Genomic DNA, 27,197 nt, shown 5'->3' with positions numbered 1-27,197 from the left:
GTCCTGTTCCATCCATCTGGTGTCAGTATATACCAGGACATCATCAACGGCAAAACAAACAGAACAATATTCACCCGCTCAGGAGAACGGCCGGACCTCTATTCTACTTCCTTGATTCCTCACGTCCTGTCTCCTTGCTTCCTTCTCTAAATACGTTGGTGGAGAAGATCAGAAGGGAGGAAGCTCAGATCTTCGACTCCAATAGTCTTTGAAAAAGAGATGAGGAGGGAAGATGTGAGGAATCAAGGAGATACAATTGAGATTCACCCAAAGTGTTGGGCCTTAAGATACAGCACCTCCCCCATCAGTACAGACAGCAGTAGATCACCCTAGGTGTTGGGCCTTAAGGTACAGCACCCCCCCCCCCCCCTTCCCCCATCAGTACAGACAGCAGTAGATCACCCTAGGTGTTGGGCCTTAAGATACAGCACCTCCCCCATCAGTACAGACAGCAGTAGATCACCCTAGGTGTTGGGCCTTAAGATACAGCCCCCCCCCTCCATCAGTACAGATAGCAGTAGATCACCCTAGGTGTTGGGCCTTAAGATACAGCACCCCCCCCCCCCATCAGTACAGATAGCAGTAGATCACCCTAGGTGTTGGGCCTTAAGATACAGCACACCCCCCCCCCCCTTCCCCCATCAGTACAGACAGCAGTAGATCACCCTAGGTGTTGGGCCTTAAGGTACAGCACACCCCCTTCCCCCATCAGTACAGACAGCAGTAGATCACCCTAGGTGTTGGGCCTTAAGATACAGCACCACCCCCACCCCCCCCCCCCTTCCCCCATCAGTACAGACAGCAGTAGATCACCCTAGGTGTTGGTCCTTAAGGTACAGCACCCCCCCCCCCCTTCCCCCATCAGTACAGACAGCAGTAGATCACCCTAGGTGTTGGTCCTTAAGGTACAGCACCACCCCCACCCCCCCCCTTCCCCCATCAGTACAGACAGCAGTAGATCACCCTAGGTGTTGGGCCTTAAGGTACAGCACCCCCCCCCCCTTCCCCCATCAGTACAGACAGCAGTAGATCACCCTAGGTGTTGGGCCTTAAGATACAGCACCCCCCCCCCCCACCCCCATCAGTACAGACAGCAGTAGATCACCCTAGGTGTTGGGCCTTAAGATACAGCACCCCCCCCCCCCCCCCCATCAGTACAGATAGCAGTAGATCACCCTAGGTGTTGGGCCTTAAGATACAGCACCCCCCCTTCCCCCATCAGTACAGACAGCAGTAGATCACCCTAGGTGTTGGTCCTTAAGGTACAGCACCACCCCCCCCCCCTTCCCCCATCAGTACAGACAGCAGTAGATCACCCTAGGTGTTGGTCCTTAAGGTACAGCACCACCCCCACCCCCCCCTTCCCCCATCAGTACAGACAGCAGTAGATCACCCTAGGTGTTGGTCCTTAAGGTACAGCATCCCCCCCCCTTCCCCCATCAGTACAGACAGCAGTAGATCACCCTAGGTGTTGGGCCTTAAGGTACACCACCACCCCCACCCCCCCCCTTCCCCCATCAGTACAGACAGCAGTAGATCACCCTAGGTGTTGGTCCTTAAGGTACAGCACCACCCCCACCCCCCCCTTCCCCCATCAGTACAGACAGCAGTAGATCACCCTCAGTGTTGGGCCTTAAGGTACAGCACCACCCCCACCCCCCCCCTTCCCCCATCAGTACAGACAGCAGTAGATCACCCTCAGTGTTGGGCCTTAAGATACAGCACCCCCCCCCCCCCATCAGTACAGACAGCAGTAGATCACCCTAGGTGTTGGGCCTTAAGATACAGCACCCCCCCCCCCCCATCAGTACAGACAGCAGTAGATCACCCTAGGTGTTGGGCCTTAAGGTACAGCACTTCCATCAGTACAGACAGCAGTAGATCCAGATCCACTGAGAAAAGACAAAACTCTCATGAGCAGATGTGTCTCTCCCCCTCTGGTCAAACAGAGTTACAGTACTGGGATAGATTCATCTTTCAGTCGTAAGGTTGTTAAATGAGGTTAAACAACACTGATCTAGGTCACTCGGAAAAAAGGCAATTAACTGTGAGAAAGATGGTCCCTGAAGGACAACAGAGAGACAGAGACAGGAACTTAGAGGTTGGGAGATACAACTGGGTCACTTGACAGAGACAGTGTCCTTTATTCAGAGACCACTGGCCACTGGTAAAAAATAAATTACAAATCAGTGACTGAACAATGTATTTTCACGTTTTTAGATCAAGTTTGAGAAGAGTCACAATATTGTTGCGGAGTTTGAAAGGTGAAGGAGCACAACATCCTGAAACCGGGCGTAGTGTAGTGTTATGTAGTGTTATGTAGTGTTATCTAGTGCGTTATGTAGTGTTATGTAGTGTTATGTAGTGTGTTATGTAGTGTTATGTAGTGTTATGTAGTGTTATCTAGTGTGTTATGTAGTGTTATCTAGTGTGTTATGTAGTGTGTTATGTAGTGTTATCTAGTGTGTTATGTAGTGTTATCTAGTGTGTTATGTAGTGTTATGTAGTGTTATCTAGTGTGTTATGTAGTGTTATGTAGTGTTATCTAGTGTGTTATGTAGCGTTATGTAGTGTTATGTAGTGTTATGTAGTGTTATCTAGTGTGTTACAGTGCCTTGCGAAAGTATTCCCCCTTGAACTTTGCAACCTTTTGCCACATTTCAGGCTTCAAACATAAAGATATAAAACTGTATTTTTTTGTGAAGAATCAACAACAAGTGGGACACAATCATGAAGTGGAACGACATTTATTGGATATTTTCAAACTTTTTTAACAAATCAAAAACTGAAAAATTGGGTGTGCAAAATTATTCAGCCCCTTTACTTTCAGTGCAGCAAACTCTCTCCAGAAGATCAGTGAGGATCTCTGAATGATCCAATGTTGACCTAAATGACTAATGATGATAAAGACAATCCACCTGGGTGTAATCAAGTCTCCATATAAATGCACCTGCACTGTGATAGTCTCAGAGGTTCGTTAAAAGCGCAGAGAGCATCATGAAGAACAAGGAACACACCAGGCAGGTCCGAGATACTGTTGTGAAGAAGTTTAAAGCCGGATTTGGATACAAAAAGATTTCCCAAGCTTTAAACATCCCAAGGAGCAATGTGCAAGCGATAATATTGAAATGGAAGGAGTATCAGACCACTGCAAATCTACCAAGACCTGGCCGTCCCTCTAAACTTTCAGCTCATACAAGGAGAAGACTGATCAGAGATGCAGCCAAGAGGCCCATGATCACTCTGGATGAACTGCAGAGATCTACAGCTGAGGTGGGAGACTCTGTCCATAGGACAACAATCAGTCTATTATATATATAGTATATTGCACAAATCTGGCCTTTATGGAAGAGTGGCAAGAAGAAAGCCATTTCTTAAAGATATCCATAAAAAGTGTCATTTAAAGTTTGCCACAAGCCACCTGGGAGACACACCAAACATGTGGAAGAAGGTGCTCTGGTCAGAGGACACCAAAATGGAACTTTTTGGCAACAATGCAAAACGTTATGTTTGGCGTAAAAGCAACACAGCTCATCACCCTGAATACACCATCCCCACTGTCAAACATGGTGGTGGCTTTTCTTCAGCAGGGACAGGGAAGATGGTTAAAATTGATGGGTAGATGGATGGAGCCAAATACAGGACCATTCTGGAAGAAAACCTGATGGAGTCTGCAAAAGACCTGAGACTGGGACGGAGATTTGTCTTCCAACAAGACAATGATCCAAAACATAAAGCAAAATCTACAATGGAATGGTTCAAAAATAAACATATCCAGGTGTTAGAATGGCCAAGTCAAAGTCCAGATCTGAATCCAATCGAGAATCTGTGGAAAGAACTGAAAACTGCTGTTCACAAATGCTCTCCATCCAACCTCACTGAGCTCGAGCTGTTTTGCAAGGAGGAATGGGAAAAAATTTCAGTCTCTCAATGTGCAAAACTGATAGAGACATACCCCAAGCGACTTACAGCTGTAATCGCAGCAAAAGGTGGCGCTACAAAGTATTAACTTAAGGGGGCTGAATAATTTTGCACGCCCAACTTTTCAGTTTTTGATTTGTTAAAAAAGTTTGAAATATCCAATAAATGTCGTTCCACTTCATGATTGTGTCCCACTTGTTGTTGATCCTTCACAAAAAAAATACAGTTTTATATCTTTATGTTTGAAGCCTGAAATGTGGAAAAAGGTGGCAAAGTTCAAGGGGGCCGAATACTTTCGCAAGGCACTGTTATGTAGTGTTATGTAGTGTTATTTAGTGTGTTATGTAGTGTTATCTAGTGTATTATGTAGTGTTATCTAGTGTGTTATGTAGTGTTATGTAGTGTGTTATGTAGTGTTATGTAGTGTTATCTAGTGTGTTATGTAGTGTTATGTAGTGTTATCTAGTGTGTTATGTGGTGTTATGTAGTGTTATGTGGTGTGTTATGTAGTGTTATGTAGTGTGCTATGTAGTGTGTTATGTAGTGTTATGTAGTGTGTTATGTAGTGTGTTATGTAATGTTATGTAGTGTTATCTAGTGTGTTATGTAGTGTTATCTAGTGTGTTATGTAGTGTTATGTAGTGTGTTATCTAGTGTGTTATGTAGTGTTATGTAGTGTGTTATGGAGTGTGTTATTCAGTGTGTTATGTAGTGTTATGTAGTGTGTTATGTAGTGTGTTATGTAGTGTTATGTAGTGTGTTATGTAGTGTTATGTAGTGTTATGTAGTGTGTTATGTAGTGTGTTATGTAGTGTTATGTAGTGTGTTATGTACTGTTATGTAATGTTATGTCGTGTGTTATGTACTGTTATGTAATGTTATATAGTGTGTTATGTAGTGTTATGTAGTGTGTTATGTAGTGTTATGTTGTGTTATGTTGTGTTATGTAGTGTGTTATGTAGTGTTATGTAGTGTGTTATGTAGTGTTATGTAGTGTTATGTAGTGTGTTATGTACTGTTATGTAATGTTATGTCATGTGTTATGTACTGTTATGTAATGTTATATAGTGTGTTATGTAGTGTTATGTAGTGTGTTATGTAGTGTTATGTTGTGTTATGTAGTGTGTTATGTAGTGTTATGTAGTGTGTTATGTAGTGTGTTATGTAGTGTTATGTAGTGTATCATGTATTTATGTGTTGTGTTTTGTTTCCTGTTTGTTTACATATATAATAAAAGACTGGCTAAATGTGTCAGTGTGTCTCTCTGTTTTCACTACACTTGACTGTTGCAGCAGCAACTGAGATGTCTGTGCTGCTAAGACTAGTATTACTGAGACCAGGGGACCACCACACTGTCTGTGCTGCTAAGACTAGTATTACTGAGACCAGGAGACCACCACACTGTCTGTGCTGCTAAGACTAGTATTACTGAGACCAGGAGACCAGGAGACCACCACACTGTCTGTGCTGCTAAGACTAGTATTACTGAGACCAGGAGACCAGGAGACCACCACACTGTCTGTGCTGCTAAGACTAGTATTACTGAGACCAGGAGACCAGGAGACCACCACACTGTCTGTGCTGCTAAGACTAGTATTACTGAGACCAGAAGACCAGGAGACCACCACACTGTCTGTGCTGCTAAGACTAGTATTACTGAGACCAGGGGACCACCACACTGTCTGTGCTGCTAAGACTAGTATTACTGAGACCAGGAGACCAGGAGACCACCACACTGGCTGTGCTGCTAAGACTAGTATTACTGAGACCAGGAGACCACCACACTGTCTGTGCTGCTAAGACTAGTATTACTGAGACCAGGAGACCACCACACTGTCTGTGCTGCTAAGACTAGTATTACTGAGACCAGAAGACCAGGGGACCACCACAGACTACTGAGACCAGGAGACCAGGAGAGCAGGGGACCACCACAGACTACTGAGACCAGGAGACCAGGAAACCACCACACTGTCTGTGCTGCTAAGACTAGTATTACTGAGACCAGTTTGGTACACATCCGGTGGATAGAGAGCCAATATTCAACATATCCCTGACCGAGTCTGTAATACCAAAATGTTTCAAGCAGACCACCATAGTCCCTGTGCCCAAGAACACCTGTCTAAATGACTACAGACCCGTAGCACTCACGTCCGTAGCCATGAAGTGCTTTGAAAGGTTGGTAATGGCTCACATCAACAGCATCATCCCAGAAACCCTGGACCCACTCCAATTTGCATACCGCCCCAACAGATCCACAGATGATGCTGTCTCTATTGTTGTCCACACTGCCCTTTCCCACATGGACAAAAGGAACACCTATGTGAGAATGCTGTTCATTGACTACAGCTCAGCGTTCAACACCATAGTACCCTCAAAGCTCATCACTAAGCTAAGGACCCTGGGACTAAACACCTCCTTCTGCAACTTGATCCTGGACTTCCTGACGGGCTCTCTGTAATTCTCTTTCTTTCTTTCTTTCTTTCTCTCTCTCAGAGGACCTGAGCCCTAGGACCTTGCCTCAGGACTGCCTGACATGATGACTCCTTGTTGTCCCCAGTCCACCTGGCCGTGCTGCTGCTCCAGACCTGAGCCCTAGGACCTTGTCTCAGGACTGCCTGACATGATGACTCCTTGTTGTCCCCAGTCCACCTGGCTGTGCTGACTTGTTGCACCCTCGACAACCATCGTGATTATTATTATTTGACCCTGCTGGTCATTTATGAACATTTGAACATCTTGGCCATGTTCTGTTATAATCTCCACCCAGCACAGCCAGAAGAGGACTGGCCACCCCACATAGCCTGGTTCCTCTCTGGGTTTCTTCCTAGGTTCTGGCCTTTATAGGGAGTTTTTCCTAGCCACCGTGCTTCTACACCTGCATTGCTTGCTGTTTGGGGGTTTTAGGCTGGGTTTCTGTACAGCACTTTGAGATATCAGCTGATGTACGAAGGGCTATATAAATACATTTGATTTGATTTGAAAATGTCAGTGAAGGCACTTGCCAGTTGGTCAGAGCATGCTCGGAGTACACTTCCTGGTAATCTGTCTGGCCCTGCAGCCTTGTGAATGTTGAGCTGTTTAAAGGTCTTACTCACGTCGGCTACGGAGAACGTGATCACACAGTCGTCCGGAACAACTGATGCTCTCATGCATGCCTCAGTGTTGCTTGCCTCGAAGCGAGCACAGAAGTGATTTAGCTCGTCTGGTAGGCTCGTGTCACTGGGCAGCTCGCGGCTGTGCTTCCCTTTGTAGCCCGTAATAGTTCACAAGCCCTGCCACATCCGACGAGCGTCAGAGCTGGTGTAGTAGGATTAGATCTTAGTCCTGTATTTGCTGGGCTGAAGAGACTGAGATTCAAAAACCCATTTGCTGGACTGAAGAGACTGAGATTCAGAAACCCATTCGCCTGACTGAAGAGACTGAGATTCAGAAACCCATTCGCTGGACTGAAGAGACTGAGATTCAGAAACCCATTCGCTGGACTGAAGAGACTGAGATTCGGAAACCCATTTGCTGGACTGAAGAGACTGAGATTCAGAAACCCATTCGCTGGACTGAAGAGACTGAGATTCAGAAACCCATTCGCTGGACTGAAGAGACTGAGATTCAGAAACCCATTCGCTGGACTGAAGAGACTGAGATTCGGAAACCCATTCGCTGGACTGAAGAGACTGAGATTCAGAAACCCATTCGCTGGACTGATGAGATTCATGTGTTTGTACCATGCTTTGTGTTGCTGACATGTTGTGTTGCTGACATGTTGTGTTGCTACTATGCTGTGTTTTCAAGTGTTGCTCCCATGTGTTCTCTTTATGTAGTGTTGATGTGTGTTTTCATGTTGTGTTGATCCCATGTGTTCTCTTAATGTTGATGTGTGTTTTGTCCTATATTTTATTGTTTAATCCCCCGTCCCCGCAGGAGGCCTTTTGCCCTTTTGGTAAGCCGTCATTGTAAATAATAATTTGTTCTTAACTGACTTGCCTGGTTAAATGAAGGTTACATAAAGGTTAAATCAATACAAATACAACGCCAGCCCCGGGCTACATGATCTGTGTCAGTGTGCGTGAGTGTCTTTCTCTGTTTTCCTCCCTACCTCCACTGCACCTGATCTGTCTTTTTCTCACGGGCACAGGCACAGGCACAGACACAGGCACAGGCACAGACACAGACACAGACACAGACACAGACACAGACACAGACACAGACACAGGCACAGGCACAGGCACAGGCACAGGCACAGACACTGACACTGACACTGACACTGACACTGACACTGACACAGACACAGACACAGACACAGACACAGACACAGACACAGACACTGGACCAGCAGAAACAAATCAATCGGTTAATTTCACACATTTATCAGCTTTGGCCTCAAACTCCCTTTTGTTGGTCTCTCAACTTTTTGATGATGTGCTTTTGACTTCGAATGTGAATTTGCGCCACCTTAACTAGGCCACCAATGGTCAGCCACCTCAGCTCGGCCACCATTGGTCAGCCACCTCAGCTCGGCCACCATTGGTCAGCCACCTCAGCTCGGCCACCATTGGTCAGCCACCTCAGCTCGGCCACCAATGGTCAGCCACCAATGGTCAGCCACCTCAGCTCGGCCACCAATGGTCAGGCACCAATGGTCAGCCACCTCAGTACCACCTCAGCTCGGCCACCATTGGTCAGCCAAATGCTCAATACAGATCATTATTACAGAGAACAGAGAAATTGCGCAAAAATCCTTAATACAACTTTTTTTTAAACCAAATATATATATATTTTTCGACCAGCCCACCTCAGTCCAAGATGGTCCAGCCCACCTCAGTCCAAGATGGTCCAGCCCACCTCAGTCCAAGATGGTCCAGCCCACCTCAGTCCAAGATGGTCCAGCCCACCTCAGTCCAAGATGGTCCAGGCCCTCTGACAACGGCCAATCAGCCCACCTCAGTCCAAGATGGTCCAGCCCACCTCAGTCCAAGATGGTCCAGGCCCTCTAACATTTGGCAGAATTGCCAAACGGCCAATCGGCCCATGTCCTGAAATCCGTTTTCCTTCCCTTTAATCAATTCTCAGAAATGTAGTACAAATATGTTCCACTAGGTGGCAGAATATCCCTGAAAACAACTTGTCATCCCCCCAGAGAGCGGTCCTGTCCATCCACTTACTGTAGTATCAAAACTCTCTGGCTCAGACGTAAAAGCATTTACACACTGTGATTCGCTCATGTTAGGATGTCTCACCTTGTGTTAGGATCTAACTGATCTACCATCGGCAGCATCCTGGCTCAGAGCATCCCTAAAGATGCAGGCTATTGGTCAATAATTTTTTAATTTCACCTTTATTTAACCAGGTATTTATATATATATATATATATATATATATATATATATATATATATATATATAACACCCTAACCCTTTATTTAACCAGGTAGGCCAGGTGAGAACAAGTTCTCATTTACAACTGGCCCTACTTCAACGAGTCGGAGGAACAGGACGTACTACTCACCCTGGACCAGGACCTTAATCCCAGAGACTCGGAAACAGAAAAATGAACTGGAATATCTGGTGTTTGTTGAAGTCGTGTCTGAATAAGGACATGGATAATATACATCTAGCTGGGTTTCTCTACGCATCGGCAGGACAGAACGGCAACGTCAGGTAAGCTCAACGGAGGAGGTGTGTGTGTGTCTCTTTGTTAACAACAGCTGGTGTGTGAGCTCTAATATTAAGGAAGTCTCGAGGTGCTGCTCGCCCGAGGTAGAGTATCTCATGATAAGCTGTAGACTTTCGTAGCTGTCTACTTACCACCATAAAGTGATGCTGGCACTAAGATCTAATTGGACGAGCTGTATAAGGCCATAAGCGAATGAGAAAAGGCTCATCCAGAAGTGAGCTCCTAGTGGCCGGTGTTTTTGACGCAAGAAAACAGAAATACCATTTTTTTTTTAGGTATTTACCTCATTTCAACCAACACGTCACCTGTGCAATTAGAGGCGAAAAAACTTGAGACCACCTTTACTCCAAACACAGAAATGCGTAGAAATCTCTCCCTCGCACTCAATTTGGCAAATCTGACCATAACTTTAACGTCCTGATTCCTGCTTACAAGCAAAAACTCAAACAGGAAGTACCATTCAATATGGAAGTGGTTCAATGAAGTGGATGCTAAGCTACAGGACTGTTTCGCTAGCATAGACTGGAATATGTTGCGGGATTCCACCGTTAACATCGAAGACGTCGACCCCAGAGTGACCGTACGTACATATCCCAACCAGAAGCCATGGATTACAGGCAACATCCGCACCAAGTTAAAGGCCATAGAGCTGCCGCTTTAAAGGAGCGGGACACAAATCCAGACGCTGATAAGAAATCCCGCTATGCCCTCCGACGAACCATCAAACAGGCAAAGCATCAATACAGGACTAAGATCGAATCCTACTACACCGACTCTGACTCTCGTCGGATGTGGCAGGACGTGCAAACTATCACGGATTACAAAGGGAGACCCAGCCTCCCGGGTGGCGCAGTGGTTAAGGGCGCTGTACTGCAGCGCCAGCTGTGCCATCAGAGTCTGGGTTCGCGCCCAGGCTCTGTCGTAACCGGCCGCGACCGGGAGGTCCGTGGGGCGACGCACAATTGGCCTAGCGTCGCCCGGGTTAGGGAGGGCTTGGTCGGTAGGGGTGTCCTTGTCTCATCGCGCACCAGCGACTCCTGTGGCGGGCTGGGCGCAGTGTACGGTGTTTCCTCCGGCGCATTGGTGCGGCTGGCTTCCGGGTTGGATGTGCGCTGTGTTAAGAAGCAGTGCGGCTTGGTTGGGTTGTGTATCGGAGGACGCACAACTTTCAACCTTCGTCTCTCCCGAGCCCGTACGGGAGTTGTAGCGATGAGACAAGATAGTAGCTACTACAACAATTGGATACCACGAAATTGGGGAGAAAAAGGGGTAAATAAACGAGAAAAAAAAACAGAAAAAAAAACAGGGAGACCCAGCCGTGAGCTGCCAAGTGACGCTAGCCTACCAGACTAGCTAAATGCTCATAATATATCATAACATAACATACGAATTGTAATTCAGAACATATCCTACTAAATGGATGATGGACATCCACAAATGAATAGATACGATATGAAGCATAACAAATCTACCCCTGAGTCCAGGTTGGGCTAAGGCCTGAGGCCCACCCGCCATGTGCATCAGGAAACACAGGTATAGATCTCTAAACACCAGGCTCCGTGTAACCTTCTAAACACCAGGCCCCGTGTAACCTCCTAAACACTAGGCCCTGTGTAACCTAAACACTAGGCCCTGTGTAACCTAAACACCAGGCCCTGTGTAACCTAAACACTAGGCCCTGTGTAACCCCCTAAACACCAGGCCCTGAACACCAGGCCCTGTGTAGCCTACAGACAGACACCCAGTTGGGTCACACCTCTCTAGGGCAGAGTTTAGGACTGGCAACATCATTCATCAAAGTTATTTTGGCAGAGTACTGGAAGACACTGAGACTGACATAATGCATCTGCTTCATACAACTCTATGAATCTGTGCCAGTCATTTCTCTCTCCAGTAATTTCCTTTCAGACCAGTGAAGTGTGAGAACCCCTCCCCCCTGAGTCTGAGGTGATAGAGAGTATTCTATATCTCCTCTGTCTCCCTCCCACCCATGAGACAACCTGTCTCCCTACCATCCATGAGACAATCTGTCTCCCTACCACCCAGGAGACAATCTGTCTCCCTACCATCTAGGAGACAATCTGTCTCCCTACCATCTAGGAGACAATCTGTCTCCCTCCCATCTAGGAGACAATCTGTCTCCCTCCCATCTAGGAGACAATCTGTCTCCCTCCCATCCATGAGACAATCTGTCTCCCTACCATCCATGAGACAATCTGTCTCCCTCCCATCCAGGAGACAATCTGTCTCCTTCCCATCCAGGAGACAATCTGTCTCCTTCCCATCCATGAGACAATCTGTCTCCCTCCCATCCATGAGACAATCTGTCCCCCTCCCATCCAGGTGACAATCTGTCCCCCTCCCATCCAGGTGACAATCTGTCTCCCTCCCATCCATGAGACAATCTGTCTCTCTATACAGTCCCTATACAGCCCCTATACAGCCCTTATACAGCCCCTATACAGCCCTTATACAGTCCCTATACAGCCCCTATACAGTCAGATAAAGTATTATAGCAGATAAAGTGTTATTATAGCAGATAAAGTGTTGTTATAGCAGATAAAGGTGTGTTATAGCAGATAAAGTGTTATAGCAGATAAAGTGTTGTGTTATTATAGCAGATAAAGTGTTATAGCAGATAAAGGTGTGTTATAGCAGATAAAGTGTTCTAGCAGATAAAGTGTTCTAGCAGATAAAGTGTTATAGCAGATAAAGTGTTCTAGCAGATAAAGTGTTGTTATAGCAGATAAAGTGTTCTAGCAGATAAAGTGTTGTTATAGCAGATAAAGTGTTCTAGCAGATAAAGTGTTGTTATAGCAGATAAAGTGTTATAGCAGATAAAGTGTTGTTATAGCAGATAAAGTGTTATAGCAGATAAAGTGTTGTTATAGCAGATAAAGTGTTGTTATAGCAGATAAAGGTGTGTTATAGCAGATAAAGTGTTGTTATAGCAGATAAAGTGTTGTTATAGCAGATAAAGTGTTATAGCAGATAAAGTGTTGTTATAGCAGATAAAGTGTTGTAGCAGATAAAGTGTTGTTATAGTAGATAAAGTGTTGTTATAGCAGATAAAGTGTTCTAGCAGATAAAGTGTTGTTATAGCAGATAAAGTGTTGTTATAGCAGATAAAGTGTTATAGCAGATAAAGTGTTGTTATAGCAGATAAAGTGTTGTAGCAGATAAAGTGTTGTTATAGCAGATAAAGTGTTGTAGCAGATAAAGTGTTGTTATAGCAGATAAAGTGTTCTAGCAGATAAAGTGTTGTTATAGCAGATAAAGTGTTCTAGCAGATAAAGTGTTGTTATAGCAGATAAAGTGTTCTAGCAGATAAAGTGTTGTTATAGCAGATAAAGTGTTATAGCAGATAAAGTGTTGTTATAGCAGATAAAGTGTTGTTATAGCAGATAAAGTGTTGTTATAGCAGATAAAGTGTTCTAGCAGATAGTGTTGTTATAGCAGATAAAGGTGTGTTGTGTACTGGACAAATACCTTACTCTAAGTCATTCCCAAACACTATCAACCTATGAAAACGTGACAGTGACAATGACAGAAAATGTAAAAACAGCTGTCTTCCTGGGGGTGTACGTGAACACATTTGAATGAGATATCGGGTAGGAGAAGAGGGTAGGAGAGAAGAGGGTAGGAGAAGAGGGTAGGAGAGAGGGTATGGGAAGAGGGTAGGAGAGAGGGCAGGAGAAGAGGGTAGGAGAGAGGGCAGGAGAGAGGGTAGGAGAAGAGGGTAGGAGAGAGGGCAAGAGAAGAGGGTAGGAGAGAGGGCAGGAGAGGAGGGTAGGAGAAGAGGGTAGGAGAAAGGGTAGGAGAAGAGGGTAGGAAAAGAGGATAGGAGAGAGGGTAGGAGAGAGGGTAGGAGTAGAGGGCAGGAGAGGAGGGTAGGAGAGAGGGTAGGAGAGAGGGTAGGAGAAGAGGGTAGGAGAAGAGGATAGGAGAGAGGGTAGGAGAAGAGGATAGGAGAAGAGGGTAGGAGGGAGGGTATGAGAGAGGGTAGGAGAAGAGGGTAGGAGAAGAGGGTAGGAGAGAGGTTAGGAGAGGAGGGTAGGAGAGAGGGTAGGAGAAGAGGGTAGGAGAGAGGGTAGGAGAGAGGGTAGGAGAGAGGGTAGGAGAAGAGGGTAGGAGAAGAGGGTAGGAGAGAGGGTAGGAGAAGAGGGTAGGAGAGAGGGTAGGAGAGAGGGTAGAAGAAGAGGGTAGGAGAAGAGGGTAGGAGAGAGGGTAGGAGAGAGGGTAGGAGAGAGGTTAGGAGAAGAGGGTAGGAGAGAGGGTAGGAGAAGAGGGTAGGAGAGAGGGTAGGAGAAGAGGGTAGGAGAGAGGGTAGGAGAGAGGGTAGGAGAAGAGGGTAGGAGAGAGGGTAGGAGAAGAGGGTTGGAAGAATATTAATTCCACACATTCCAGTGGCTGCTTCGATAAGCTCCTATGTGTTTCCATGGTGACATAATGGCCATGTTTCCATGGTGACATAATGGCCATGTTCTGATGTAGGTCTCTATTTAAACAGCATGTAATGAAATCCTCCTCAATGCTGTGACTATTTCTCACTAGTTGGGTCTTCATTTACAACGTTAAAAGGACTGATGAGGAGTTAGAGCTGCTGATTGGCTGCTGTTTAAACCCTTAAATGGGTTCCTATTCGTCGTTGTTCCCACTTTGATGTAATCCTGTGTGCCAGGGGTGTCGTGATGAAGAGGGTGTCACGACCTGCTGAGGAACATGTCTGTCCGCCTCCTGCCAAACACTTCAAACCAGAAATCAGGAAGAGAGGTGGGTATCAGAACTTCCTCATCTCTCTCCTGTCTACACCACTACAGGGAACATCAGTCATGTCTCCTGTCTACAGGAAACATCAGTCACGTCTCCTGTCTACAGGGAACATCAGTCATGTCTCCTGTCTACAGGGAACATCAGTCATGTCTCCTGTCTACAGGGAACATCAGTCATGTCTCCTGTCTACAGGGAACATCAGTCATGTCTCCTGTCTACAGGGAACATCAGTCATGTCTCCTGTCTACAGGGAACATCAGTCATGTCTCCTGTCTACATCACTGCAGGGAACATCAGTCATGTCTCCTGTCTACAGGGAACATCAGTCATGTCTCCTGTCTACAGGGAACATCAGTCACGTCTCCTGTCTACAGGGAACATCAGTCATGTCTCCTGCCTACAGGGAACGTCAGTCACGTCTCCTGTCTACAGGGAACGTCAGTCACGTCTCCTGTCTACAGGGAACATCAGTCATGTCTCCTGTCTACACCACTTCAGGGAACATCAGTCATGTCTCCTGTCTACAGGGAACATCAGTCACGTCTCCTGTCTACAGAGAACATCAGTCACGTCTCCTGTCTACAGGGAACATCAGTCATGTCTCCTGTCTACAGGGAACATCAGTCATGTCTCCTGTCTACAGGGAACATCAGTCACGTCTCCTGTCTACAGGGAACATCAGTCATGTCTCCTGTCTACAGGGAACATCAGTCATGTCTCCTGTCTACAGGGAACATCAGTCATGTCTCCTGTCTACAGGGAACATCAGTTATGTCTCCTGTCTACAGGGAACATCAGTCATGTCTCCTGTCTACATCACTACAGGGAACATCAGTCATGTCTCCTGTCTACAGGGAACATCAGTCATGTCTCCTGTCTACAGGGAACATCAGTCATGTCTCCTGTCTACAGGGAACATCAGTCACGTCTCCTGTCTACAGGGAACATCAGTCATGTCTCCTGTCTACAGGGAACATCAGTCACGTCTCCTGTCTACAGGGAACATCAGTCACGTCTCCTGTCTACAGGGAACATCAGTCACGTCTCCTGTCTACAGGGAACATCAGTCATGTCTCCTGTCTACAGGGAACATCAGTCATGTCTCCTGTCTACAGGGAACATCAGTCATGTCTCCTGTCTACAGGGAACATCAGTCATGTCTCCTGTCTACAGGGAACATCAGTCATGTCTCCTGTCTACAGGGAACATCAGTCATGTCTCCTGTCTACAGGGAACATCAGTCATGTCTCCTGTCTACAGGGAACATCAGTCATGTCTCCTGTCTACAGGGAACATCAGTCATGTCATGCACTATATAGGGAATAGGGCCCTGGTCTAAAGCAGTGCACTATATAGGGAATAGGGCCCTGGTCTAAAGCAGTGCACTATATAGGGAATAGGGCTCTGACTGACTGTTTTCTCTTTCTGACTGACTTCTCTACAGAGGCTATGTTCAGTTTCCAGAAAATAAAAAAATATTTATTCAATGAAGAGTAGAAGGACAGTATATATATATACCTCTCAATACAGAGTCATTTAGACAGATCCTAGGACCTCTCAATACAGAGGACCTCCTGTCATTTAGACAGATCCTAGGACCTCTCAATACAGACGACCTCCTGTCATTTAGACAGATCCTAGGACCTCTCAATACAGAGGACCTCCTGTCATTTAGACAGATCGTAGGACCTCTCAATACAGAGGACCTCCTGTCATTTAGACAGATCCTAGGACCTCTCAATACAGAGGACCTCCTGTCATTTAGACAGATCCTAGGACCTCTCAATACAGAGGACCTCCTGTCATTTAGACAGATCCTAGGACCTCTCAATACAGAGGACCTCCTGTCATTTAGACAGATCCTAGGACCTCTCAATACAGCGGACCTCCTGTCATTTAGACAGATCCTAGGACCTCTCAATACAGAGGACCTCCTGTCATTTAGACAGATCCTAGGACCTCTCAATACAGCGGACCTCCTGTCATTTAGACAGATCCTAGGACCTCTCAATACAGCGGACCTCCTGTCATTTAGACAGATCCTAGGACCTCTCAATACAGAGGACCTCCTGTCATTTAGACAGATCCTAGGACCTCTCAATACAGAGGACCTCCTGTCATTTAGACAGATACTAGGACCTCTCAATACAGCGGACCTCCTGTCATTTAGACAGATCCTAGGACCTCTCAATACAGAGGACCTCCTGTCATTTAGACAGATCCTAGGACCTCTCAATACAGAGGACCTCCTGTCATTTAGACAGATCCTAGGACCTCTCAATACAGAGGACCTCCTGTCATTTAGACAGATCCTAGGACCTCTCAATACAGAGGACCTCCTGTCATTTAGACAGATCCTAGGACCTCTCAATACAGCGGACCTCCTGTCATTTAGACAGATCCTAGGACCTCTCAATACAGAGGACCTCCTGTCATTTAGACAGATCCTAGGACCTCTCAATACAGAGGACCTCCTGTCATTTAGACAGATCCTAGGACCTCTCAATACAGCGGACCTCCTGTCATTTAGACAGATCCTAGGACCTCTCAATACAGCGGACCTCCTGTCATTTAGACAGATCCTAGGACCTCTCAATACAGAGGACCTCCTGTCATTTAGACAGATCCTAGGACCTCTCAATACAGCGGACCTCCTGTCATTTAGACAGATCCTAGGACCTCTCAATACAGCGGACCTCCTGTCATTTAGACAGATCCTAGGACCTCTCAATACAGCGGACCTCCTGCCATTTAGACAGATCCTAGGACCTCTCAATACAGAGGACCTCCTGTCATTTAGACAGATCCTAGGACCTCTCAATACAGAGGACCTCCTGTCATTTAGACAGATCCTAGGACCTCTCAATACAGCGGACCTCCTGTCATTTAGACAGATCCTAGGACCTCTCAATACAGCGGACCTCCTGTCATTTAGACAGATCCTAGGACCTCTCAATACAGAGGACCTCCTGTCATTTAGACAGATCCTAGGACCTCTCAATACAGCGGACCTCCTGTCATTTAGACAGATCCTAGGACCTCTCAATACAGCGGACCTCCTGTCATTTAAACAGATCCTAGGACCTCTCAATACAGCGGACCTCCTGCCATTTAGACAGATCCTAGGACCTCTCAATACAGAGGACCTCCTGTCATTTAGACAGATCCTAGGACCTCTCAATACAGAGGACCTCCTGTCATTTAGACAGATCCTAGGACCTCTCAATACAGCGGACCTCCTGTCATTTAGACAGATCCTAGGACCTCTCAATACAGAGGACCTCCTGTCATTTAGACAGATCCTAGGACCTCTCAATACAGAGGACCTCCTGTCATTTAGACAGATCCTAGGACCTCCTGTCATTTAGACAGATCCTAGGACCTCTCAATACAGAGGACCTCCTGTCATTTAGACAGATCCTAGGACCTCTCAATACAGCGGACCTCCTGTCATTTAGACAGATCCTAGGACCTCTCAATACAGAGGACCTCCTGTCATTTAGACAGATCCTAGGACCTCTCAATACAGAGGACCTCCTGTCATTTAGACAGATCCTAGGACCTCTCAATACAGCGGACCTCCTGTCATTTAGACAGATCCTAGGACCTCTCAATACAGAGGACCTCCTGTCATTTAGACAGATCCTAGGACCTCTCAATACAGAGGACCTCCTGTCATTTAGACAGATCCTAGGACCTCTCAATACAGAGGACCTCCTGTCATTTAGACAGATCCTAGGACCTCTCAATACAGCGGACCTCCTGTCATTTAGACAGATCCTAGGACCTCTCAATACAGAGGACCTCCTGTCATTTAGACAGATCCTAGGACCTCTCAATATAGAGGACCTCCTGTCATTTAGACAGATCCTAGGACCTCTCAATACAGCGGACCTCCTGTCATTTAGACAGATCCTAGGACCTCTCAATACAGAGGACCTCCTGTCATTTAGACAGATCCTAGGACCTCTCAATACAGAGGACCTCCTGTCATTTAGACAGATCCTAGGACCTCTCAATACAGAGGACCTCCTGTCATTTAGACAGATCCTAGGACCTCTCAATACAGAGGACCTCCTGTCATTTAGACAGATCCTAGGACCTCTCAATACAGAGGACCTCCTGTCATTTAGACAGATCCTAGGACCTCCTGTGTTGTATGAAATCCTAGTCAGAGTCAGATATTTAGAGTCGGGCCAACTTTTATAATGTTTTTTTATATTGTTGTAATTCTAGATAGTCAGTTCCGTATCATTGTTTAAATATTCTCCATGTCATGTTAATGGGGAGACAATATGGCCGCCGTAGAATGTTCTATGTCATGTTAATGGGGAGACAATATGGCCGTCGTAGAATGTTCTATGTCATGTTAATGGGGAGACAATATGGCCGCCGTAGAACGTTCTATGTCATGTTAATGGGGAGACAATATGGCCGCCGTAGAACGTTCTATGTCATATTAATGGGGAGACAATATGGCCGCCGTAGAACGTTCTATGTCATGTTAATGGGGAGACAATATGGCCGCCGTAGAATGTTCTATGTCATGTTAATGGGGAGACAATATGGCCGCCGTAGAACGTTCTATGTCATGTTAATGGGGAGACAATATGGCCGTCGTAGAATGTTCTATGTCATGTTAATGGGGAGACAATATGGCCGTCGTAGAATGTTCTATGTCATGTTAATGGGGAGACAATATGGCCGCCGTAGAACGTTCTATGTCATGTTAATGGGGAGACAATATGGCCGCCGTAGAACGTTCTATGTCATATTAATGGGGAGACAATATGGCCGCCGTAGAACGTTCTATGTCATGTTAATGGGGAGACAATATGGCCGCCGTAGAACGTTCTATGTCATGTTAATGGAGAGACAATATGGCCGCCGTAGAACGTTCTATGTCATGTTAATGGGGAGACAATATGGCCGCCGTAGAACGTTCTAGTGTGTGTGCATCATAACGCAGGAACCTCAATGTCCCATCTAAACTCTTGGCCCTGGCCTATCTGTTATTAGTGAGTAGTTGGAACCAACAAACACGAGACTTGGAAAAAGAAGACACGATATCCGAAAAATTCACGCAGAAAACTCGCAGCTTTAATTCTTGCATTTTAAAGTTGACCAAAAAAAAAATAATAATAAATCCTGTGTAAAAACAACTACAAGGTCACTAAATACAGGACACCAATACAAAATCTACAAAATACAAAGGGTTACAAACATTTTGTTCGACAGATCATTTGACAGTATAAATGTATACAATACTGTGTGTGTTTATTTGGCACATGACCACATGACACCATGGTTTATTTATTTCTGACAGAAATGTTACATCCGACAGCTAAAAACAATATAGAAATACATTGAAAAGCCATTCCAATGTGAAAATCATTGCAGTAGTTGTGATCCTCAGTTATTTTTTTTTTAAAATGTACTTTCTTTACAAAACAGCAGTTATTAGAAAAAAATAAAAACATTCCAAGATTTGTCCAATGAACACGAAGCCAACTGAAACCACTGGTTTTAGGCCCTGATCTGGGGCCTCAGTTACATTCAATTAACAGGAGACGGAAGGGTCGGTTTAATGGGGTTCCTGACTGAGCAACTGGTTTTAGGCCCTGATCTGGGGCCTCAGTTACATTCAATTAACAGGAGACGGAAGGGTCGGTTTAATGGGGTTCCTGACTGAGCAACTGGTTTAGGCCCTGATCTGGGGCCTCAGTTACATTCAATTAACAGGAGACGGAAGGGTCGGTTTAATGGGGTTCCTGACTGAGCAACTGGTTTAGGCCCTGATCTGGGGCCTCAGTTACATTCAATTAACAGGAGATGGAAGGGTCGGTTTAATGGGGTTCCTGACTGAGCAGCTGATACGGTAAAACTGATCCAGGAACTGGTGCAGGACTGAACGCTGGGGGGGGGGGTGGAGAACGCCTGTGAGCTCTGAGAGGATGTCCAATATTGTATGTAGTGTATATATGGAGATGACTCATGTCATCTACACTATACGTTACATACTCTGTGTGTGTGTGTGTGTGTGTGTGTGTGTGTGTGTGTGTGTGTGTGTGTGTGTGTGTGTGTGTGTGTGTGTGTGTGTGCACTACATGACCAAAAATAAGTGGACTCCTGCGAGTCAAACATCTCATTCCAAAAATCATTGGCATCAATATGGAGTTGGTTCCCCCCCTTTGCTGCTATAACAGCCTCCACTCTTCTGGGAAGGCTTTCCACTAGATGTTGGAACATTGCTGCTATAACAGCCTCCACTCTTCTGGGAAGGCTTTCCACTAGATGTAGGAACATTGGAGGCTGTTATAGCAGCAATGTTCCATCATCTAGTGGAAAGTCTTCCCAGAAGAGTGGAGGCTGTTATAGCAGCACTCTTCTGGGAAGACTTTCCACTATATGTTGGAACATTGCTGCTATAACAGCCTCCACTCTTCTGGGAAGGCTTTCCACTAGATGTTGTAACATTGCTGCTATAACAGCCTCCACTCTTCTGGGAAGGCTTTCCACTAGATGTAGGAACATTGCTGCTATAACAGCCTCCACATTGAGGTCAGGGCTCTGTGCAGGCCAATCAAGTTCTTCCACACCGATCTCGACAAAACATTTCTGTATGGACCTCGCTTTGTGCACGGGGGCATTGTCATGCTGAAACAGGAAAGGGCCTTCCCCAAAATGTTGCCACAAAGTTGGGAGCACAGAATCATCTAGAATGTCATTGTATGCTGTAGCGTTAAGCTTTCCCTTCACTGGAACTAAGGGGACCAAACCATGAAAAACAGCCCCAGACCATTATTCCTCCTCCACCAAACTTTACAGTTGGCACTATGCATTGGGACAGGTAGCGTTGCCCTGGCATCTGCCAAACGCAGATTCGTCCGTCGGACTGCCAGATGGTGAAGCGTGATTCATCACTCCAGAGAACGTGTTTCCACTGCTCCCGAGTCCAGAAGAGGCGAGCTTTACACCACTCCAGCCGACGCTTGGCATTGTGCATGGTGATGAGGCTTGTGTGCGGCTGCTCGGCCATGGAAACCAATTACACAAGGCTCTCGACGAACAGTTGTGCTGATGTTGCTTCTAGAGGCAGTTTGGAACTCAGTAGTGGAGGGTTGCAACCGAGGACAGATTCTTTCCCGTTCTGTGAGCTTGTGTTGTGTGGCTGAGTCGTTTCCACTTCACAATAACAGCACTTACATTTGACCGGGGCAGCTCTAGCAGGGCAGAAATTTGCCGAACTGGCTTGTTGGAAAGGTGGCATCCTGTGACGGTGCCACGTTGAAAGCTCTTCAGTAAGGTCATTCTACTGTCAATGTTTGTCTATGGAGATTGCATGGCTGTGTGCTCGATTTTATACACCTGTCAGCAACAGTGTTGCTGAAATAGACAAATCCACTAATTTGAAGGGGTGTCCACATACTTTTGAAATATATAGACACACACACACAGAGTCATTAAAACTCATTTTTCAACCACTCCACAAATGTCCTGTTAACAAACTATAGTTTGTCCTTCTGGAAGGTTCTCCCATCTCTGCAGCACTCCACCAATGAGGCCTTTATGGTAGAGAGGCCAGACGGAAGCCACTTTTCAGTAAAAGGCACATGACAGCCCGCTTTGAGTTTGCCAAAAGGACTCTGAGAAAATGAGAAACAAGATTCTCTGGTCTGACAAAACCAAGATGGCCTGAATGCCAAGCGTCATGTCTGGAGGAAACCTGGCACCATCCTTACAGTGAAGCATGGTGGTGGCAGTATCATGCTGTGGGGATGTTTTTCAGTGGCAGGGACTGGGAGACTAGTCAGAATGGAGGGAAAGATGAACAGAGCAAAGTACAGAGAGATACTTGATGAAAACCTGCTCCACAGCGCTCAGGACCTCAGACTGGGATGAAGTTTCACCTTCCAACAGGACAACAACCCTAAGCACACAGACATGACAGCGTAGGAGGGTCTTCGGGACAAGTGACTGTCCTTGACGAGCTCAGCGAGAGCCTGGACTTGAACCCGATCGAACATCTCTGGAGAGACCTGAAAATATCTGTGCAGCGACGCTCCCCATCCAACCTGACAGAGCCTGAGAGGATCTGCAGAGAAGAATGGGAGAAACTCCCCAAATACAGGTGTGCCAAGCTTGTAGCATCATACCCAAGAAGACCAGAGGCTGTAATCGCTGCCAAAGGTTCTTCAACAAAGTACTGAGTAAAGGGTCTGAATACACAGTTTTAAAAATGTCTAAAAACCTGTTTTGCTTTGTCGCTATGGGGTTGCGCTGTCGCTATGGGGTTGCGCTGTCGCTATGGGGTTGTGCTGTCGCTATGGGGTTATGCTGTCGCTATGGGGTTGTGCTGTCGCTATGGGGTTATGCTGTCGCTATGGGGTTGCGCTGTCGCTATGGGGTTGTGCTGTCGCTATGGGGTTGTGCTGTCGCTATGGGGTTGTGCTGTCGCTATGGGGTTGTGCTGTCGCTATGGGGTTGTGCTGTCGCTATGGGGTTGTGCTGTCGCTATGGGGTTATGCTGTCGCTATGGGGTTGTGCTGTCGCTATGGGGTTATGCTGTCGCTATGGGGTTGTGCTGTCGCTATGGGGTTGTGCTGTCGCTATGGGGTTGTGCTGTCGCTATGGGGTTGTGCTGTCGCTATGGGGTTACGTTGTCGCTATGGGGTTACGTTGTCGCTATGGGGTTGCGCTGTCGCTATGGGGTTGCGCTGTCGCGAAGGGGTTGCGCTGTCGCGAAGGGGTTGCGGCCTAGGAACAGTGGGTTCAGGGGCAGAACGACAGATTTGTACCATGTCAGCTCGGGGGTTACTAGTCCCACGCTCTAACCACTAGGCTACCCTGCCATTGGTCAGTGGCAAGGCTTGACACTGGTCATAGGAGCTGCTGTCTCTACAAAGCTTTGCTGCTGTCGACAAACCAGAGGAAAAAGTTGGTTCTCCGTAATAACACAGTGACTTTCACAACATCACTGGGCGGGAGGCCACAAGCTCGTCCATCACCACTGAAAACCATCAGCACATGAACACACACATGCACCGTACGAACAGGAACCTGCTCCAAAACAAAGCCCCTCCTTTTAAAATAAACCCCTCCCCCCCAGATTGAAACGTGTTCAACATGCCCCAGTAGAAACATCTGAAATGTGCCGTTGTTTCTCTTCACAACATCACTGGGCGGGAGGCCACAAGCCCCTCCTTTTAAAATAAACCCCTCCCCCCAGATTGAAACGTGTTCAACATGCCCCAGTCGAAACATCTGAAATGTGCCGTTGTTTCTCTTCACAACAGTAGATGAGAAATACAACAGAATGCTTGATGTCCTTTAAACAACTGGAAACGCATCTCATAACATTTGTTCTGTCAACCTTTCTGTTTCCTACTTTTAGGAGAGGGATCTCGTTTAACTTATTAACAGCCCATAACCGAAGGCTGTGAACAAATGTCTTGAAGGATCTGCTTAAAGGATCATTCTAACATTTTAAATGCACATTTCCATTTTAAAGTCTTTTTAAAACATTTTTTTTACAAAACAAAAGTATTTAAGAGAAACATGTCAAAAATAACCACGTAGTTAACATCAATAACCACATTATCTGTGACAGGAAGTGTCCCAAAAGGGCCCTATTCCCTATATAGTGCACTACGGCAGACCAGGGCCCTATTCCCTATATAGTGGACTACTGCAGACCAGGGCCCTATTCCCTATATAGTGCACTACGGCAGACCAGGGCCCTATTCCCTATATAGTGCACTACTGCAGACCAGGGCCCTATTCTCTATATAGTGCACTACGGCAGACCAGGGCCCTATTCTCTATATAGTGCACTACGGCAGACCAGGGCCCTATTCCCTATATAGTGCACTACTGCAGACCACTATATAGGGGATACTATATAGGGGATAGCACTATATAGGGGATAGGGTGGGTTCTGGTCTAAAGTAGTGCACTATATGGGGAATAGGGCCCTGGTCTGCCGTAGTGCACTATATAGGGAATAGGGCCCTGGTCTAAAGTAGTGCACTATATAGGGGATAGGGTGGGTTCTGGTCTAAAGTAGTGCACTATATAGGGGATAGGGTGGGTTCTGGTCTAAAGTAGTGCACTATATAGGGGATAGGGTGGGTTCTGGTCTAAAGTAGTGCACTATATAGGGGATAAGGTGGGTTCTGGTCTAAAGTAGTGCACTATATAGGGGATAGGGTGGGTCCTGGTCTAAAGTAGTGCACTATATAGGGGATAGGGTGGGTTCTGGTCTAAAGTAGTGCACTATATAGGGGATAGGGTGGGTTCTGGTCTAAAGTAGTGCACTATATAGGGGATAGGGTGCCCTTTGGGACACTTCCCCTGGGGACAGTCCTCTTCCTTTAATTCACTAGAGGTACTTCAAACCATCACTAAAGGCCTTTAACAGTATCTGCATAGTACGATATGGAGACCCCATATTTAACTTGAGTCTGAAAAATACCAGCACAAATATCAATTCAAAATATTACAACTAAAACACAAGTGTATCAAGCTTGAAAAACACACCCACATATACATCCACATACTAACAGTAAAATAACTCAAAACAATTCTCTCTAATTCTCTCTCTCTCTCTCTCATTCCATCTCTCTCTCTCATTCCCCCTCTCTCTCTCTCATTCCCCCTCTCTCTCTCATTCCCCCTCTCTCTCTCTCATTCCCCCTCTCTCTCTCTCATTCCCCCTCTCTCTCTCATTCCCCCTCTCTCTCTCTCATTCCCTCCCTCTCTCTCATTCCCTCCCTCTCTCTCTCTCATTCCCTCCCTCTCTCTCTCTCATTCCCTCCCTCTCTCTCTCTCTCATTCCCTCCCTCTCTCTCTCTCATTCCCTCCCTCTCTCTCTCTCATTCCCTCCCTCTCTCTCTCTCATTCCCTCCCTCTCTCTCTCATTCCCTCCCTCTCTCTCTCATTCCCTCTCTCTCTCTCATTCTCTCTCTCTCTCTCATTCTCTCTCTCTCTCTCTCTCTCTCTCATTCCCTCTCTCTCATTCCCTCTCTCTCATTCCCTCTCTCTCATTCTCTCTCTCTCATTCCCTCTCTCTCATTCCCTCTCTCTCATTCCCTCTCTCTCATTCCCTCTCTCTCATTCCCTCTCTCTCTCTCTCTCTCTCTCATTCCCTCTCTCTCATTCTCTCTCTCTCTCATTCCCTCTCTCTCTCTCTCTCATTCCCTCCCTCTCTCTCTCTCATTCCCTCTCTCTCATTCTCTCTCTCTCTCATTCCCTCTCTCTCTCTCTCTCTCTCTCTCTCATTCCCTCCCTCTCTCTCTCTCTCATTCCCTCTCTCTCTGTCTCTCTCTCATTCCCTCTCTCTCTCTCTCTCTCTCTCCCATTCCCTCTCTCTCATTCTCTCTCTCTCTCATTCCCTCTCTTTCTCTCTCTCTCATTCCCTCTCTCTAACTGTTTACGATACACACAAGAGCTAGGAGGACCTAGTTGAGGGCAGTGGGTGTGTCCAGTACGGAGCGTTGAGAACCAAACAGAGAGTCCAGTTTACAGCCTTAAAACAGGATGGTATACATCTCAAACTGCATCCTATTCCCTACGTAGTGCACTACTGCAGACCAGGGCCTACCGGGCTTAAAGTACTGCTATACAGGGAACAGGGTGTGACTATATAGAGCACTACGGCAGACCAGGGCCCTATTCCCCACGTAGTGCACTACTGCAGACCAGGGCCTACCGGGCTTAAGGTACTGCTATACAGGGAATAGGGTGTGATTTGGGATGTAAACCCTAGGACTTATCGAATACACGGCGAGTGGACTGGATCACATCATGACTGGGATCATGAGAGCCTGGAGATGTTGTCAGGTTGCTGCTGGGAGTGGTTAGAGGAGGAGGAGTCTGGAGAACATGGCTGGCTCTCATTGGCCCGTTGTCTTCAGTGTCATCATTTGAAGGCTTGTCTTCTTCATCAGTTTGCTCCAAAGGAGGAGGGGGGTAGGGGCTATTTGGATTCACCCAAATAAACACTGGAAATAGAATGACAAAGACTGGTTAGTGGAGGTAACAGACTGGTTAGTGGAGATAACATACTGGTTAGTGGAGGTAACAGACTGGTTAGTGGATGTAACAGACTGGTTAGTGGATGTAACAGACTGGTTAGTGGAGGTTGGTGGATGTAACAGACTGGTTAGTGGAGGTTGGTGGATGTAACAGACTGGTTAGTGGAGGTAACAGACTGGTTAGTGGAGGTTGGTGGATGTAACAGACTGGTTAGTGGAGGTTGGTGGACGTAACAGACTGGTTAGTGGAGGTAACAGACTGGTTAGTGGAGGTTGGTGGACGTAACAGACTGGTTAGTGGAGGTAACAGACTGGTTAGTGGAGGTTGGTGGATGTAACAGACTGGTTAGTGGAGGTTGGTGGACGTAACAGACTGGTTAGTGGAGGTAACAGACTGGTTAGTGGAGGTTGGTGGATGTAACAGACTGGTTAGTGGAGGTTGGGGGATGTAACAGACTGGTTAGTGGAGGTAACAGACTGGTTAGTGGAGGTTGGTGGACGTAACAGACTGGTTAGTGGAGGTTGGTGGATGTAACAGACTGGTTAGTGGAGGTTGGTGGATGTAACAGACTGGTTAGTGGAGGTTGGTGGATGTAACAGACTGGTTAGTGGAGGTTGGTGTATTTATCAGACTGGTTAGTGGAGGGTGGTGGATGTAACAGACTGGTTAGTGGAGGTAACAGACTGGTTAGTGGAGGGTGGTGGACGTAACAGACTGGTTAGTGGAGGTTGGTGGACGTAACAGACTGGTTAGTGGAGGTTAGTGGAGGTAACAGACTGGTTAGTGGAGGTAACAGA

The 27,197-nt window shown here is 46.5% G+C and overlaps 1 protein-coding gene and 1 long non-coding RNA gene across 7 annotated transcripts in view; both read right to left on the bottom strand.

Moving 5' to 3' along the window:
• Positions 1 to 19,442: 19,442 nt before the first annotated feature.
• LOC149970149 (uncharacterized) lies at positions 19,443 to 25,006 on the bottom strand. Its single transcript, XR_016493776.1, has 2 exons — positions 20,840 to 25,006; positions 19,443 to 20,553 (listed from the first exon to the last, which is right to left on the bottom strand). It is a non-coding gene; the product is annotated as an uncharacterized LOC149970149 (long non-coding RNA).
• A 731-nt stretch (positions 25,007 to 25,737) lies between these two features.
• Positions 25,738 to 27,197, bottom strand: part of LOC149970147 (neurocalcin-delta A) — a 125,087-nt gene continuing 123,627 nt past the window's right edge. For all 6 annotated transcript variants that reach the window (XM_090228619.1, XM_090228617.1, XM_090228616.1 and 3 more), the window contains one exon: positions 25,738 to 26,366. The gene's annotated coding sequence lies outside the window, so the exon portion shown is untranslated. The remainder of the gene's footprint in view (positions 26,367 to 27,197) is intronic.

This window comes from Oncorhynchus mykiss, unplaced genomic scaffold (genome assembly GCF_057628025.1).
Source record: "Oncorhynchus mykiss isolate SJ-2025 unplaced genomic scaffold, ASM5762802v1 scaffold93, whole genome shotgun sequence".
Classification (NCBI taxonomy): Eukaryota; Metazoa; Chordata; class Actinopteri; order Salmoniformes; family Salmonidae; genus Oncorhynchus; species Oncorhynchus mykiss.
The sequence above is the reverse complement of the archived record's forward strand: the minus strand, read 5'-3'. Positions and strand labels throughout refer to the sequence as shown.